General features: G+C 45.2%; 1 protein-coding gene across 2 annotated transcripts in view; it reads left to right on the plus strand.

Annotated features, from left to right (window-relative positions):
* Nucleotides 1-15,983, plus strand: part of LOC142277329 (uncharacterized) — a 149,174-nt gene that overhangs the window by 81,624 nt on the left and 51,567 nt on the right. The gene's annotated exons all lie outside the window — the stretch shown is intronic.

Here is a 15,983-nt window from a genome sequence, read left to right on the forward strand (position 1 = left end):
TCCACTATAGACGCTCCCATCGCCTCACGCCTTGTGAAATCAGACCACGCCCCTAACACGTGGCAGAAGTGACATCATACCGGAAAGGATCCCGTACATTCTAGCATCTACCATCCCAGTGGCTAGAGGGTGACGTCTAGAATGGAGTTGATTTTTTGAGGGAATGACGTCACCGGAAGGGGCGGGGCTTCGTCGTGCTGGGCAGATCTGTGACCGGAAGCAGCAGAGCTCGGGCTCCTGTGCAGAGCGGACGGATCCTGACCCTGAGGTGGGGAAGATTCAGCTTTTCCTCATTAGTTATAGAGCTGAGTAGTGATGGGAAATCTAGTTCATTTTGGTGATTAGTTCACCATGAACTAGTTCACTGAAAAGATTAGTTCAAAAGATTAGCTCATTTAGTTCATCTAGTTCAGTATTTCTCTCCACTCTATCCTGAGGAGCTGACAGGAAATGCATCATGTGACCTGTGAACTAAATGAACTATATGAGCTGCTGAACTAAATGTTCTATTGAGAATGAATCAGGACAGCCTAGTTCAGTCTGATGCATCTCACTGAGCCCAGCAGCGCCCCCTGTGTAGAGTGTAGAGTACTGACCCATAATGAATGTGTATGAGGAGCCCAGCAGCGCCCCCTGTGATAGTGTAGAGTACTGACCCATAATGAATGTGTATGAGGAGCCCAGCAGCGCCCCCTGTGATAGTGTAGAGTACTGACTCATAATGAATGTGTATGAGGAGCCCAGCAGCGCCCCCTGTGATAGTGTAGAGTACTGACCCATAATGAATGTGTATGAGGAGCCCAGCAGCGCCCCCTGTGATAGTGTAGAGTACTGACTCATAATGAATGTGTATGAGGGAGCCCAGCAGCGCCCCCTGTGGTAGTGTAGAGTACTGACCCATAATGAATGTGTATGAGGGAGCCCAGCAGCGCCCCCTGTGGTAGTGTAGAGTACTGACCCATAATGAATGTGTATGAGGAGCCCAGCAGCGCCCCCTGTGATAGTGTAGAGTACTGACCCATAATGAATGTGTATGAGGGAGCCCTGTGGTAGTGTAGAGTACTGACCCATAATGAATGTGTATGAGGGAGCCCAGCAGTGCCCCCTGTGGTAGTGTAGAGTACTGACCCATAATGAATGTGTATGAGGGAGCTGAGAAGCAGTTCAGCAGCCACCATTTTGAGAACAGAACAGGAGCCAATGGTAAAGATTTTAGCAAGGACTGATCTAGGCTACAGGAGGCTGATCCTCTACAGGAGGCTGATCCTCTACAGGAGGCTGATCCTATCACACAGACGGGTGAGGGGGCATGAACCCACACACAGAAAAACTCTCTCTCATACACACATATGAGCTGTGTCTGTCTACTGTGCAATTTCAGTATTTATTAATATTATTATTACTATTATATTTGTATTTGATGTGTGGTATAATGTTACTCCCTTCTTTTCCAGCATCAGGAGCTATAAAGAGCCAGTGTGGAGAGCAGGAGCCTCCTGGAGCTGTAGAGGAATCACTCTCTGTCTCCTCACACTGCTGTTTAGTTCAGTATTTCTCTCCACCCTGTCCTATGAGCTGACAGGAAATGCATCATGTGACCTGTGAACTAGATGAACTAGATGAGCTGCTGAACTAAATGTTCTACTGAGAATGAATCAGGACAGTCTAGTTCAATCTGATGCATCTCACTGAGCCCAGCAGCACCCCATGTGGTAGTGTAGAGTACTGACTCATAATAAATGTGGATGAGGGAGCTGAGGAGCAGTTCAGCATTCACCATTTTGAGAACAGAACAGGAGCCAGTGGTAAAGTTTTTAGCAAGACTGATCTTCTAGACTACAGGAGGCTGATCCTCTACAGGAGGCTGATCCTCTACAGGAGGCTGATCCTCTACAGGAGGCTGATCCTATCACACAGACAGGTGAGGGGCATAAACCACACACAGAAAAAACTCTCTCATACACACATATGAGCTGTGTCTGTCTACTGTGCAATTCAGTTTTTATTAATATTATTATTACTATTATATTTGTATTTGATGTGTGCTAGTGTTTTACTACCTTCAAGTGTGAGAGCAGGAGCCTCCTGGAGCTGTAGAGGATCACTCTCTGTCTCCTCACACTGCTGTTTAGTTCATAATGAACTAATCTCTGTCAGGATGGTGACTAGATGAACTAGTTCACTCTGAAGATTAGTTCATTTTTGAACTACTCACTCACGAACTACCCATCACTAGAGCTGAGGTCACACTGGATTTTGGGGGCAGAAATAAAAGTTGTCTCCTGTCACTACTGGGGGCTGCAGCTCGTGTATATATCACAGGGAAGGGGCTGAAGCTGCAGCACAGGGCTGTGGAGGCTTCCATAAGGAAGGGGGATATGGGGGGCTACACAGGGCAGGGGGCGATGCTGCATATTGGGGGGGGGGCTTACACTGGGCGATGCACGTTGGGGGGGGGCTTACACTGGGCGATGCACGTTGGGGAGGGGGGCTCGCTGGGGCGGTAGACTGCACGTTGAGGGGGGGCTCGCAGGGGGGGAGACTGCACGTTGAGGGGGGGGCTCGCAGGGGGGGGGAGACTGCACGTTGAGGGGGGGGCTCGCAGGGGGGGAGACTGCACGTTGAGGGGGGGGCTCGCAGGGGGGGGGAGACTGCACGTTGAGGGGGGGAGACTGCACGTTGAGGGGGGGCTCGCAGGGGGGGAGACTGCACGTTGAGGGGGGGGCTCGCAGGGGGGAGACTGCACGTTGAGGGGGGGCTCGCAGGGGGGGAGGTTGCTTGAAGGATGGATGGGGGCATATCTGGGGTTTATAAATCCAGTGAATAAAGACCACAATGTGAGTCAATCAGTGACGTTTCGGTCCTTCCTTGGACCTTTATCAAACTCACACTATAAAGATACATAAGAAAAATACAAAGTGAATATTATGGGATATTGCAGCCGCTGGGGACGTGGCCATGATCCAATTGTGCCCATTTTCTGTTCTATAGATAAATCTTTTCTATGGATCTTTCCACAAGTAATATGTATGATGTTTGCTCTAATATTCATGCACCTTTCAGAGAATATTCACTTTGTATTTTTCTTATGTATCTTTATAGTTTGAGTTTGAGAAAGGTCCAAGGAAGGACCGAAACGTCACTGATTGACTCACATTGTGGTCTTTATTCACTGGATTTAACAAATAAAAAACGTTTTTGAAAATATTTTGGATGCCGGATTTATTTCTTCACTTTATTCTGATTTGATGTTGGATAGTGAGAAAAACCTGCAGATGTGTCTGTATAGAGAGCAGAGGGAAAAACCTGCAGATGTGTCTGTATAGAGAGCGGAGGGAAACTTCCCGTTTTTGTTACCGACTCCTCAGCCCTGGTGTGGAGGGTTCTGTGGAGGTATCATACAGTGCTTGTATTATACATTATGGGGCAGTGACAGGGGAATGAATGGGCTTCATTAGGAGGAAAATTGCTTTGTAAGGGCTGTAAAGTTGGGAGAGGATCTTATATGACCCAGTTGAATATTAATTAAATTTTGTTTTTTTTTGGGGGGGGTACCAATTAGAACTTCCGCTATGGGGTCCCATGATTTCTATGTGCGCCTCTGTTTGTCCCCTTAAAGAAAAACAATTTAATAAAACGAATTTTCCTCAAAAAGACTTTCAAAAATACAACATTGTTGACTAAACCAATTCTCAAATGACGGAAAAATAAGCATTAGGGCGTCGAAATTGTGAAGACAAAACAATGAAGGAAATCCCAATGTCATAATGTACCACACTAAGTGGATCCTGCCACGTCTGCTTCTATCCCTGCTGAACTGACTCTGGGGCAGCACAGGCGATATAGGAGGCGTAGAGGCCATGCATGGATTGGTCTCAGGGGCCACACGGCTCTGGTAGCAGAAGCGTCCATCTACAACCTTCCACATGACTTTTCCTTCTGTCTGTGACTTTTACAATATTTTACAGCTTTGAAATTCAGGGAGAAAATATGCAGAACGCTGCAGACACAATGGAAAAAGGAGAAATGGATGTGCGGGGTGATGAACGGAGTAGAGACTTTTCCACAGGTAACCCTCCTCAGTGAAGCGTCACCATTATAACGAGGAGAACAGTCACATTCCCAGCTGCAAGGAGAAAATGAAGTTACATTCTCCCTGCTGCCGCTCGTATACAGTCACTGATGAAGTGTGGGAAACAGTAACACTCACTCACAGGCTGTCAGCCAAGGAACAAGAGGGTTGATTACTGTGCACTCACTATGTAGTGAGTGGTGACTGTTACATCCTCTCCCACTGTGCTGGTGACTGGAAGTGAGCCGCTCCTGGGAGAATGTAACTGCATTTTCTCCTTGCAGTTACTGTGTCACAATCTCTCTGCTGTCTTGTACGCTGTGAGTAACAATTTTGGCTCCCTATGGAATCCGGGTCGTGCCAAGCTGTTCGTTTGTTGAGCGACAGCTCAATTCAATCTGAAACTGGGAGGTGCTTGGTTTCTTCAGGGGTTCCCTGTTCTGAGTGATCAGTTACTTAGCTGAGTAGTTAGTCCTAAACCCAGGGTATCACAGAGGCAGGGTAGCTGGAGCAGGGACCCTAAAACTGGCCCTCAGACTAGGGACCTTGTGCTGTCCCTTATGCCAGAGGTAGGCTTTATGGTATCCAGGTCTGGACCGCCAGCTTAACCCAAACTCCAGTCCAAACCCTGATCTAACAAGCTCTCTCCCCCCTCATCAGGAGTGGAGATGCAAACCCCACAAATACCACAGACACAGGAAAAAAAACAAAGCTCATACACACTGCACACAAAGGAGAGAGACAACATGTGTATGGGAGGGTATAAGGAAGGAAGTAATTGTATAATGGGGAAACTTGTACACCACTCAAACAGCAAACTACTGGTCACCAAGAATAGGATCACCACAAAGACTGGAATCACAGGAGCATAAGTTGAAGATATCATCTGCAGCAACAAACAGACTCAAACCTTAAATAGGGAGACGACAGATGAATAGAAATTAGCCCCCTGAGTCTCAAGGATCCTCACACTACTCCACAGCATTAACTCCTGCAGGACTGGAAAGCAGTGGAAAAGTGTCCCGCCGCGGGCAGGCGGCGCCGATCGGCACACATATCATATGTGTTCCTGCATGTTACGAGTGGAATTGCATTCCACCCGTAACATTAACCCCTTACATCTCGCTGTCAAAGTCTGGCAGCGAGATGTATATACGCTCGGTGAAGATTTTCATGTACCGCTGCCCCAACCGGAAGTCACGTGAGTGATCACTTGACTTCCGGTGGTTGCCATCGTAGCTCAGGGTCATGTGATGACGCCTGCAGCTATGATGTTTCACTTTCGTTTTCACCCGGCCCGGAGCAGGGTGAAACAGGATGTGACTATCTGCTGTTTACAGCTGTATAGCTATGATCAGCAGATAGATAAGAGCGATCGGATTGCTGATCGCTATAACCCCCTAGGGGCACTAGTAAAATAAAAAAAAAGTTTTAAAAAATAAAAAAAACAAAAAAACCCTAAAAGTTCAAATCACCTCCCTTTCCCCCCATTGAAAATTAAAGGGTTAAAAAAAATAAATAAATATACACACATTTGGTATCGCCGCGTTCAGAAATGCCCGATCTATCAAAATATAAAATCAATTAATCTGATTGGTAAACGGCGTAGTGGCAAAAAAATTCCAAACGCCAAAATTACGTTTTTTGGTCACCGCAAGTTTTACGCAAAATGCAATGACGGGCGATCAAAATGTAGCATCTGCGCAAAAATGGTAACATTATAAACGTCAGCTCGAGACGCAAAAAATAAGCAGTCATTCAGCCATAGATCCCAAAAAATGAGAACTCTACGGGTTTCGGAAAATGGCGCAAAACGTACGCCACTTTTATTGGACAAGCTTGTGAATATTTTTTAACCCCTTAGATACAAGTAAACCTATACATGTTTGGTGTCTACAAACTCGCACCGACCTGAGGCATCACAGCCACACATCAGTTTTACCATATAGTGAACACCGTGAATAAAACATCCCAAAAACTATTGTGCCATCACACTTTTTTTTGCAGTTTTTCCACACTTGGAATTTTTTTGCTGTTTTCCAGTACACTATATGGTAAAACTTATAGTTTCATTTAAAAGTACAACTCGTCCCGCAAAAAACAAGCCCTCATATGGCAAGATTGACGAAAAAATAAAAAAGTTACGGCTCTCGGAAGAAGGGGAGCAAAACGCAAAAACGGAAAGTGCCCTGGGGCTGAAGGGGTTAAATGCTAGGTACTCAGATTACCACTATATCTGCAGGTAAATAGTGTTTTTGTAGCTGCCAGGTTTTCTTTAACCCCTTCTCGATATGTAACGTGAATATTACATCCTATTGCTTCTTGCGGGCTCAGAAGCTGAGTCTCCATTATTGGCAGCAGATGATGTCTATTCAGTTATTCAGTGGAGGTAAGCTTCACCCACTGCTGTTAACTTTTCGATCTTTGACAGCAGCATTTGCAGCTCGCAGCCTATGGGGTACAACGTTCCACATATCCAACGCCCCCAGCAACATTTATCATTGGGTGCATATGGGTCGCCATAATAGCTGGGGGTCTGCTAAAGACCCCTTGCCCTATATAAGGGTGCTCCTATGATCTCCACACCTCTAGATACATTCCTTCAGTGGTGTAGTTTCCAAAATGAGATTTGTTGGGGGTTTCCACTGTTGAAGCACATCAAGGGCTTTACAAACGTGACATGGCATCCGCTATCTATTTCACCCAATTTTGTTCTCCAAAAGTCAAATGTTGCTCCTTCCCTTCCGAGCCCTGCCGTGGACTCAAGCAGTAGTTTTCCACCACATGTGGGGTATCAGCGTACACATGAGAAATTGCACAACAGAATTATATGGTTCATTTTCTCATCTTACCCTTGGGAAAATTAAAATTTGTGGTTAAAGCCACACTTTTGTGGGAAACATTAAACTCTTTATTTTTTTCCTTCCACATTGCTTTAATTTCTGTGACGCATCTAAAGTGTACTTTGGCATCGCATTACTGCTGTAGGAATATTACAAAAAAGGGATAAATACATTGCTAATGTGAAAAATGAGTATAAAGAAAGGCATTGCATTACTGCTTTAGGCCCCTTTCACACGTCAGTGATTCTGGTACGTTTGTGCTTTTTTTTAAACGTACCAGAATCACTGACATACGCAGACCCATTATAATGAATGGGTCTGCTCACACATCAGTGATTTTTCACTGCACGTGTCTCCATGCGGCGTACCCGCGTGTGCGTGATTGCCGCATGGAGACATGTCCATTTTTTTCTGGCATCACTGATGTCCCACGGACCACGCAGTGGTGTGGTCCGTGAAACACGTGCCAGAAAAAAATGTGCTTCTAAAATAAAAAACATTTTAACTCACCCGGCTTCAGCCGTGCTCTCTGCAGCCCGTTCTCCCTGCTGCTTCTGAGCCGGCTCATTACTGTCGCGCATATTCATGATGCACGACACAGCCGACCCAGAAGCAGCTGCTGCGCCGGCCAGATGCTGCACCGCGGGAGCGATCAGGACCATGGAGAGCGGGAGCGGGCGCAGGTGAGTTGATTTCTAAGTGCAATCACGGGCCACGGAGAACGGAGCCCGGATTGCACTTAGACAACCCACGTGTGCCGTGATTTCACAGCACACGGAGGGACATGTGCGTGTTTTACACGCCAGTGAAAAACGTCAGTGTTTTTCACTGACGTGTGAAACGGGCCTTAGAGATATTTGCAAAGAGAGATTCTTAGCTTATGTAGCGACCAATCCATGTGAGCCGGATAACCTCGACAAGGTGATTTCATTATATTGGGAACCTAACAGCACACTTAAGAGAAAAATACATGAATTGCATTTGAACATCCAAAAATAATACCCTGATCTAAAGCCACTAGGCAAAAATTAAATACCTGAACATGAGGTTCTTGGTTTACATTTTGATCTGTTCACATACTGGGAGCTTTTGGAAGGTGAGTGTACAGCTCCTTTCACAGAGTGCTGGTGTTGTGTGGCGGCCATTGCTGTGGTAGTTTTGCGTCTGGGGGGGCGGTGCGGCCTGGAGTCATGGGGACTCTGCTTTGCAGCATGGGTGTTGTGAGGCACCAGGTCTCCTGCCCTGCTGTTGCATTGTCGGTGTAGCTGTGGACGGCGCTGCACTTTAGAGGCATAGAATAGGGACCCACACAGAGGTTCGCCATGACGAGGCAGGGGCTTCATACAGTCTGATCACAATGTTAAAGTAAGAACCTCATGTTCCAGTGTTTCATATTTTTGCCTATCGGCTTTAGATCAAAGTATGACTTTAGGACGTGCGAATCATGTCTTTTTCTTCAGGTGTGCTATATTGGAAACCTAACCTTAAATGCTTCTATGTGTGATTAAAAATCTGCATGTCTGGGAAGATAGGTTCCTGGCAAAATAAGATGGTGGACACACCCTGGCTATAGGCGGAGTGCTTGGTCAGGTGCTTGTCGAGGTTATCGGGCTCACATGGATTGGCCAATACATAAGCTAAGAATCTCACTTTACAAATATCTCTAAAGCAGTAATGCAATATCTCTGTCGTTTTACTCATTTTTCTCATTACCTAAGTAGTAATCCCTTTTTTCTAATATTTCTGCAGCAGTAATGCAATGCCAAAGTATCCTTATATTATTGAGTGCCACTGGATATGCTTTTGTAGATGTTTTATGAATATCGTTTTGAGCACTTCGAAGGGTGCAGTTTTTAAAATGTCATTTTAGGTATTTTCTGTCACATAGGCCTTTTAACCCCTTCACGACCGCGGGCAGTAAAATTACGTCCTATTTTAACGTGACTTAACGACCAGGGACGTAATTTTACTGCCTAAAGTTCATTTGATTGGCGTGGCCATAGCAACGGCTTTCAAATGATGTCCCCTGCTGTTTCTTACAGCAGGGGACCTTTGCTTCACCCCAGGGGGGGGTGGCATCGCCACCCCCCATCGACGATCGATGTGATTGGCTGTTCAAATCTGAACCGCCAACCACATCTTTCGCACTGATTTCGGTAAAAATAATGCCGGAAATAGTGCGATACTGTGAGATCCGGCTATGAGATGCCGTAGCAGGTACAGAAGATCATAGGTAGATCTCAAACATGCCGCCCCCAGCCCCTGCAGCACTGATTGGAGCGATCGTGCTATGCCGCGCAATCGCTCCAATCAGTGTGCAGTGGGGCGGTTTGATTTGCTGGTGGCCGCCCTCCCCAGGCCTGTGCTGGTCTGGGGACCCTCCCCCAAACATGTCTGCAGCGTGCAGCACTGGCTGGTACTAGTGGTACCACACCACCGCTGCTGCTGCCGCTGCTGTCACATAGAGCAGGAGCGGTGAGTATTGTGCTCACCTTGCAGCCCCTGCGCGCTCCTGTGATTGCTCCTGCACGCTCCCGTAATGGCCCCCGCCCGTGCCCCCCTGCGATCTGCCCCCCCCCCCGACATCCCAATCTGCCGGCCTCCCCCGTAATCTCTATTCTGCAGCTCCTCCGGTATCTCCCTCCTCCTCTGCTCTCCCTCTCTGCCCTCCCCCTCTGCTGTCCCCCCAACGTCCCCATACCTGTCTTCACAGGGTCCTCCGAGGTCTTCACTGGCCCGATCACATCTGCCTCCATCGCTGGGTCCTTCTTCCTGGGTCTTCTGCTGAGCTGTCCAACTTCCTGCCTGCTGTTCCTGTAAAGCTGTTCCTCCTGCTAATCCTCTGGGTACTGTAAGTATAACTTTTTTTTTTTCTTTTTTTTCCTCTATCCCCTGTCCATTTTTACACCTCATGCGTCCGTGCGTCCCGCAGAGCGCTGATCAGGGATGCAGATAACGTATCTGCATCCGTGGTCAGTTTTCGGCGGGACTTTTTTTTTCCCGTATCCCCGACGCTTTTTGTATCGCATCAGTCCGTGCGTCCCACCGAGCGCTGATCAGGCATGCACATAACGGATCGGCATCCCTGCTCAATTTTTGGCGTGACAAAAAGCATCGGGGATACGGAAAAAAAAGTCACGCTAAAAATTGAGCAGGGATGCCGATCCGTTATGTGCATCCCTGATCAGCGCTCGGCGGGACGCACGGACTGATTCGATACAAAAAGCCTCGGGGATACGGGAAAAAAAGTATCGCATCTGTCCGTTCGTCCCGCTGAGCGCGGATCAGCATCCCTGCTCAATTTTTGGCGTGACTTTTTTTTTTTCCGTATCCCTAATGCTTTTTGTATTTTATCCGACCGTGCCTCCTGCAGCGGCCGATCAGTGCACTGCATCTGTGCGTTTGAAAAGTCAAATGGCGTTTCTTGTCTTCTGAGCCCCCGCCATGCGCCCAAACAATTGATTTCCACCACATATGAGGTATCTGCGTACTCGGGAAAAATTGCACAATACGTTTTATGGTGCATTTTTTCCTGTAACCGTTGTAAAAGGAAAAAAAAAAAAAAGCTACCTTGTTGCTGCAAAAATGTAAAAATAAATAATTTTCACGGTTCAACGTTATGAACTTTCAGTGGAGCGCCTGGGGGTACAAGGGGCTCACTAAACATCTAGATAAATTCCTTGAGGGGTCTAGTTTCAAAATGGGGTAATTTGTGGGGGAGCTCCACTGTTTAGGCACCATAGGGGGTCTCCAAACGTGACATGGCGTCCACTAATGATTCCAACCAATTTTGCTGTCAAATGGTGCCCTTCTCTTCTGAGCCACGCCATGCGCCCAACAATTACTTTCCACCACATGTGAGGTATCTGCGTACTCGGGAGAAATTGCACAATACGTTTTATGGTGCATTTTTTCCTGATACCCTTGTGAAAAAAAAGCTACCTGGTTCAAGTAACAGTTCTGTGGTAAAACAAAAGAAAATTGTATTCATGGCTCAACATTATCAACTTCTGTGGAGCCCCTTGGGGCTCACTAAACATCTAGATAAACTCCTTGAGGGGTCTAGTTTCCAAAATGGGGTCACATGTGGGGGAGCTCCACTGTTTAGGCACTTCAGGGGGTCTCCAAACGTGACATGGTATCCGCTAATGATTCAAACAAATTTTGCTGTCAAATGGTGCTCCTTCTCTTCTGAGCCCCGCCATGCACCCAAACAATTACTTTCCACCACATATGAGGTATCGTCGTACTCAGGAAAAAATGCACTATAAATTTAATGGTGTATTTTTTTCCCGATACCCTTGTGGAAAAAAAAAAGCTACTTAGTTGAAGCAACAGTTTTTTGGTAAAAAAAAAATTCTTTTCACAGCTCAACTTTATAAACTTCTGTGAAGCCCCCAGGTGTTCAAAGTGCTCACCAAACATCTAGAAAAATTTATTTGAGGGCTCTAGTTTCCAAAATGGGGTCACTTGTGGGGGAGCTCCATTGTTTAGGCACCTCAGGGGGTCTTCAAACCTGACATGTCGTCTGCTAATGAGTGCAGCTAATTTTGCGTTCAAAAATTTAAATGGCGCTCCTTGCCTTTCGACCTCTGCCGTGCACCCAAACAATTGATATTTACTCCATATGGGGTATCGGCGTACTCAGGAGAAAATGCGCAATAAAGTGTATGGTGCACTTTCTCTTTTCTCCCTTCTGAAAATGAAAATTTTATGGCTAAAGTAACATTTTTGTGTTTAAAAAGTAAAATTTTCATTTTTTCCTTCCACATTGCTTTGGTTCCTGTGAAGCACCTAAAGGGTTAATAAACTTCTTGGATGTGGTTTTGAGCAGTGTGAGGGGTGCAGTTTTTAGAATGGGGTCACTTTTGGGTATTTTCTGTCACCTCGGCCTCTCAAAGTCACCTCAAATGTGATGTGGTCCCTAAAAAAATTATTTTGTAAATTTTGTTGGAAAAGTTAGAAATTGCTGATGAACTTTGACCCCTTCTAACTCCCTAACGAAAAAAAAATTTCTTTCGAAAATTGCGCTGATGTAAAGTAGATAAGTGGGAAATGTTATTTCGTAACTAATTTTGTGTGACATATCTCTCAGATTTATGGGCATAAATTTTCAAAGTTTGAAAATTGCGAAATTTTCAAACTTTTCGCACAATTTCCTAAATTTTCACAAATTAACGCAAAAAGTATCGGCCTAAACTTACAACTGACATGAAGTACAATATGTCACGAAAAAATGTCAGAATCGCCAGGATCCGTTGCAGTGTTCCAGAGTTATAACCTGTCAAACTGACACTGGTCAGAATTGCAAAAAATGGCTCGGTCATTAGGGTGTTTTAGTGGCTGGGGGTGAAGGGGTTAATGAATAACGCCATGTGCGCACTAGAAAGTGACTTTTTTTTTCTTAAGGAAAAAACAGACCCTCTTAAAGAATCCCGCACCCGCGGTAAAAAAACGCGCCAAAACCGCAACGAAATCCGCATGAAGTATTACCGTGGTTAGGTGTGGATTTGATGCGGATTTCGCGCGTTTTTCTCCTCAGGCTGCTCCCTGCGGATTTTTACCATTATCTATGGCAAAAACAGCAGGTACCTGCAGAAAAGAAGTGACATGCTCATTAATTCCGCGCGGAAAATCCGTGGGTATAAAAAAAAAAAACGCAGTGTGCGCACAGCATTTTTCAAAACCCATAGATTTTGTTGGGAAATGACTGCAGCAATGTTACACATTTGCTGCGGCAAATCCGCAGCGTGCGCACAGTGCCTAACAAAGGAATTCAGCTCACCCACTCCCACTCCTAGCCTCCTCTCCACAGCACGGACAATCGGCCGGGCAGCTGCAAACATGTGAAAAAAAATCCAACGCAGAAAGGAAGGCAGTCTTCAATGAAAATTTCCATGTGGTTTATTCCATGTGCAGAAAATTGTATAAGCTGGGCACAGACAGCCCCTAGACAAGGGAGAAAAATGGACTAGCGACGCGTTTCGACCGTATTACATGGTCTTAAGGCCCCGTTACACACAACGACGTATCTTAACAATATATCGCCAGGGTCACGGATTCCGTGACGCACATCCGGAATCTTTAGCGACGTCGTTGCGTGTGACACCAACGAGCGACCGTTAACGATGGGAAAATACTCACGAAATCGTCCATCGTTGACACGTCTTTCATTTTCAAAAAATCGTTGATTGTTGAGGTCGCAGGTTGTTTGTCGTTCCCGAGGCAGCATACATCGCTACGTTTGACACCTCGGGAACGGCGAAGTTCAGCTTATCTGCGGCCGCCGGCTATGCAGAAGGAAGGAGGTGGGCGAGATGTTTCGGCCGCTCATCTCCGCCCCTCCGCTTCTATTTGGCGGCCGCTTTGTGACGCTGCATGAAGTGCCCCCTTAGAGAGGAGGTGGATCGCCGGCCACAGCCATGTCACTAGGCAGGTAAGTCCGTGTGACGGCTCCTAACGATATTGTGCGCCACGTGCAACGATTTGCCCGTGACGCACAAGCTACGGGGGGGTACGCTCGCTAGAGATATCGCTGCGTGTGACGGGGCCTTTAGTCATGTAACTGACTAATATAAATGCGGAGTTTAAAAAGACCATTTAATTCACATCGTAATCAACACCACATGTGACATGTCCGCTGGTGCAGGTCCTGTTGTTAACTCTTTCTTGCCTTCATTAAATTCCACAATCTGGTTCATTATAGGGATGTATAAAAACTAGAGGCACTGTCAGAAGAGCATTATCAGTAAACTGTATAAATAATAACTATACAAACTTATAATACGTATATGTTACACAGATTTATTTTTTCATCATAAACAAGATAAAACTTCATAAACCTACTGTCAATATATAAAATTTATAGAAACCGCAATGCCCTCATGAATATTTCCTATATACCATATGTCTAAAGTAGACGTTAGTAGGACTTTATTTTTGCTATAGGCTTGATTCAATAGAAATAAATACAGATACCAGAGACACTCTATTGGGAGAAAATCATCCGTAGATTATCCAAATCCAAGCTCTTTGTGGTTGTACCATGTGTATATTTTAAGGATCTATTATGGGAAAATCTCCATATACAGTATTCACCGATCTACGAGGGGCGATCCAAAAGTAATGATAATAATAAACACAATGAATGTATTAAAAAAATAAAATATTTTCCTACATAGTCTCCTAACAAGTCTATACATTTAGTCCATCTCTTTTCTAAACTTAGAATTCCCTTCGAAAAAAATTCTTGATCTTGAAAAAAATCCCCAACAGCGGTTATCACGTCGCTATTGTCGTCAAATTTCTTGCCCCGGAGGTGTTCCTTGAGGCGAGGAAAGAGAAAGAAGTCACTGGGGGCTAGATCTGGCGAATAGGGGGGTGTTCCACCAGTTCAAAGCCTGCTTCTTGAATGATTGCCATGGCAACTGCAGCTTTGTGAGCCGGCGCGTTGTCTTGGTGAAACAGCACTCCAGCCCGCAGTTTGCCGCGCCTTTTCTCCTTGATAGCCTCCCGCAATCTTCTTATTTGTTCTGCGTAGTAGGAGCCTGTAACAGTGGCTCCCTTCTCCAAATAGTCCACCATAATAATTCCTTCAGCGTCCCAAAAAACGGACGCCATAACCTTCCCTGCTGAGCTTGACACTTTGAATTTCTTCGGCGTCGGCTCGTTTCAATGTCATCGATTGTTGTTTAGTTTTGGGATCAAAGTGGTGGATCCAGGTCTCGTCCATGGTCAAAAAACGTAACAAAAAATTCTCCTTGTCTGCTTGGAACTTTTCGAGATTTGTTATTGAAATGTCAACTCGTTTCTTCTTTTGCTCGTCGGTTAACATTTTTGGCACCCAACGCGCGGAGACCTTTCTCATATGCAATTCTTTTGCAAGGATTCTTTGAATATTGCCATATGAGATCCCTGTGACCTCAGCTACATGCCTGATAGTCACTCTTCCATCTGCCAATACAACTTCAACTTTTTTCACGTTTTCTTCATTGAGGGACGTGGATGGGCGTCCTTCACGATGTTCATCTTCCGTCGATGTTCTTCCCAGCTTAATTTCCTTGGCCCAGCGTGCAACTGTGGAATATGGAGGAGAAGAGTCCCCCAATGTTTGCACCAAGTCGCTGTGTATGTCTTTGGTAGTCATTTTTTTCAAGCAGAGGTATTTGATGACCGCTCTGAGCTCGTTTTTTTCCGTTTTGATGTTCACTCCTCGGCAGTTCATATTCAAATGAATGTAGCTCCCGGGAATCGTGGCCTATTTAAGTGATTTTTTTTTTTTTCCTGGACTAGTGGGTACCTAAGAGAGAAGAAAACATTTTATTTTAATTTCTGTGTTCAATAGAAGTAACCGATTATCGTTACTTTTGGATCGCCCCTTGTATATAGTGCATCAAAATCACAATTCTCTCATAGGATATTTCTTATATGCAACATATTATGTAGCATAATTATCACTATAAGTTTGATTCATAGTGGTTTTAGTTTTTACAAACTATTAAAGAAAAAACAAAAACTTTGTCGGTGAGCTATATAAAAATAACTATACATGATTATACAGTATCATATACAGTGCATTGTGAAAGTATTCAGCCTCCTTGAATTTTTTTTAACCTTTTCCCACATTTCAATTAATGGTGAAGAATCAACAAGTGGGACACAATTGTGAAGGTCAATGATATTTATTGCTTATTTTAAACTTTTATAAAAAATAATAAACTGAAAATTGGGGCGTGCAATATTATTCATCCCCTGTAAGTGAATACTTTGTAGCGCCCCCTTTTGCTGTGATTACAGCTGCAGTCGCTTGGGGTATGTGTCTATCAGTTTTGCACATGGAGAGACTGAAATTCTCGCCCATTTTTCCTTTGTAAACAGCTGGAGCTGAGTGAGGTTGGATGGAGAGCGTTTGTGAACAGCAGTTTTCAGCTCTTTCCACAGATTCTCGATTGGGTTCAGGTCTGGACTGTGACTTGGCCATTCTAACACCTGGATACGGTTATTTGTGAACCATTCCATTGTAGATTTTGCTTTGTTTGGGATCATTGTCTTGTCGGAAGACAAATCTC

The sequence above is a fragment of the Anomaloglossus baeobatrachus genome, unplaced genomic scaffold (assembly GCF_048569485.1).
Source record: "Anomaloglossus baeobatrachus isolate aAnoBae1 unplaced genomic scaffold, aAnoBae1.hap1 Scaffold_41, whole genome shotgun sequence".
Classification (NCBI taxonomy): domain Eukaryota; kingdom Metazoa; phylum Chordata; class Amphibia; order Anura; family Aromobatidae; genus Anomaloglossus; species Anomaloglossus baeobatrachus.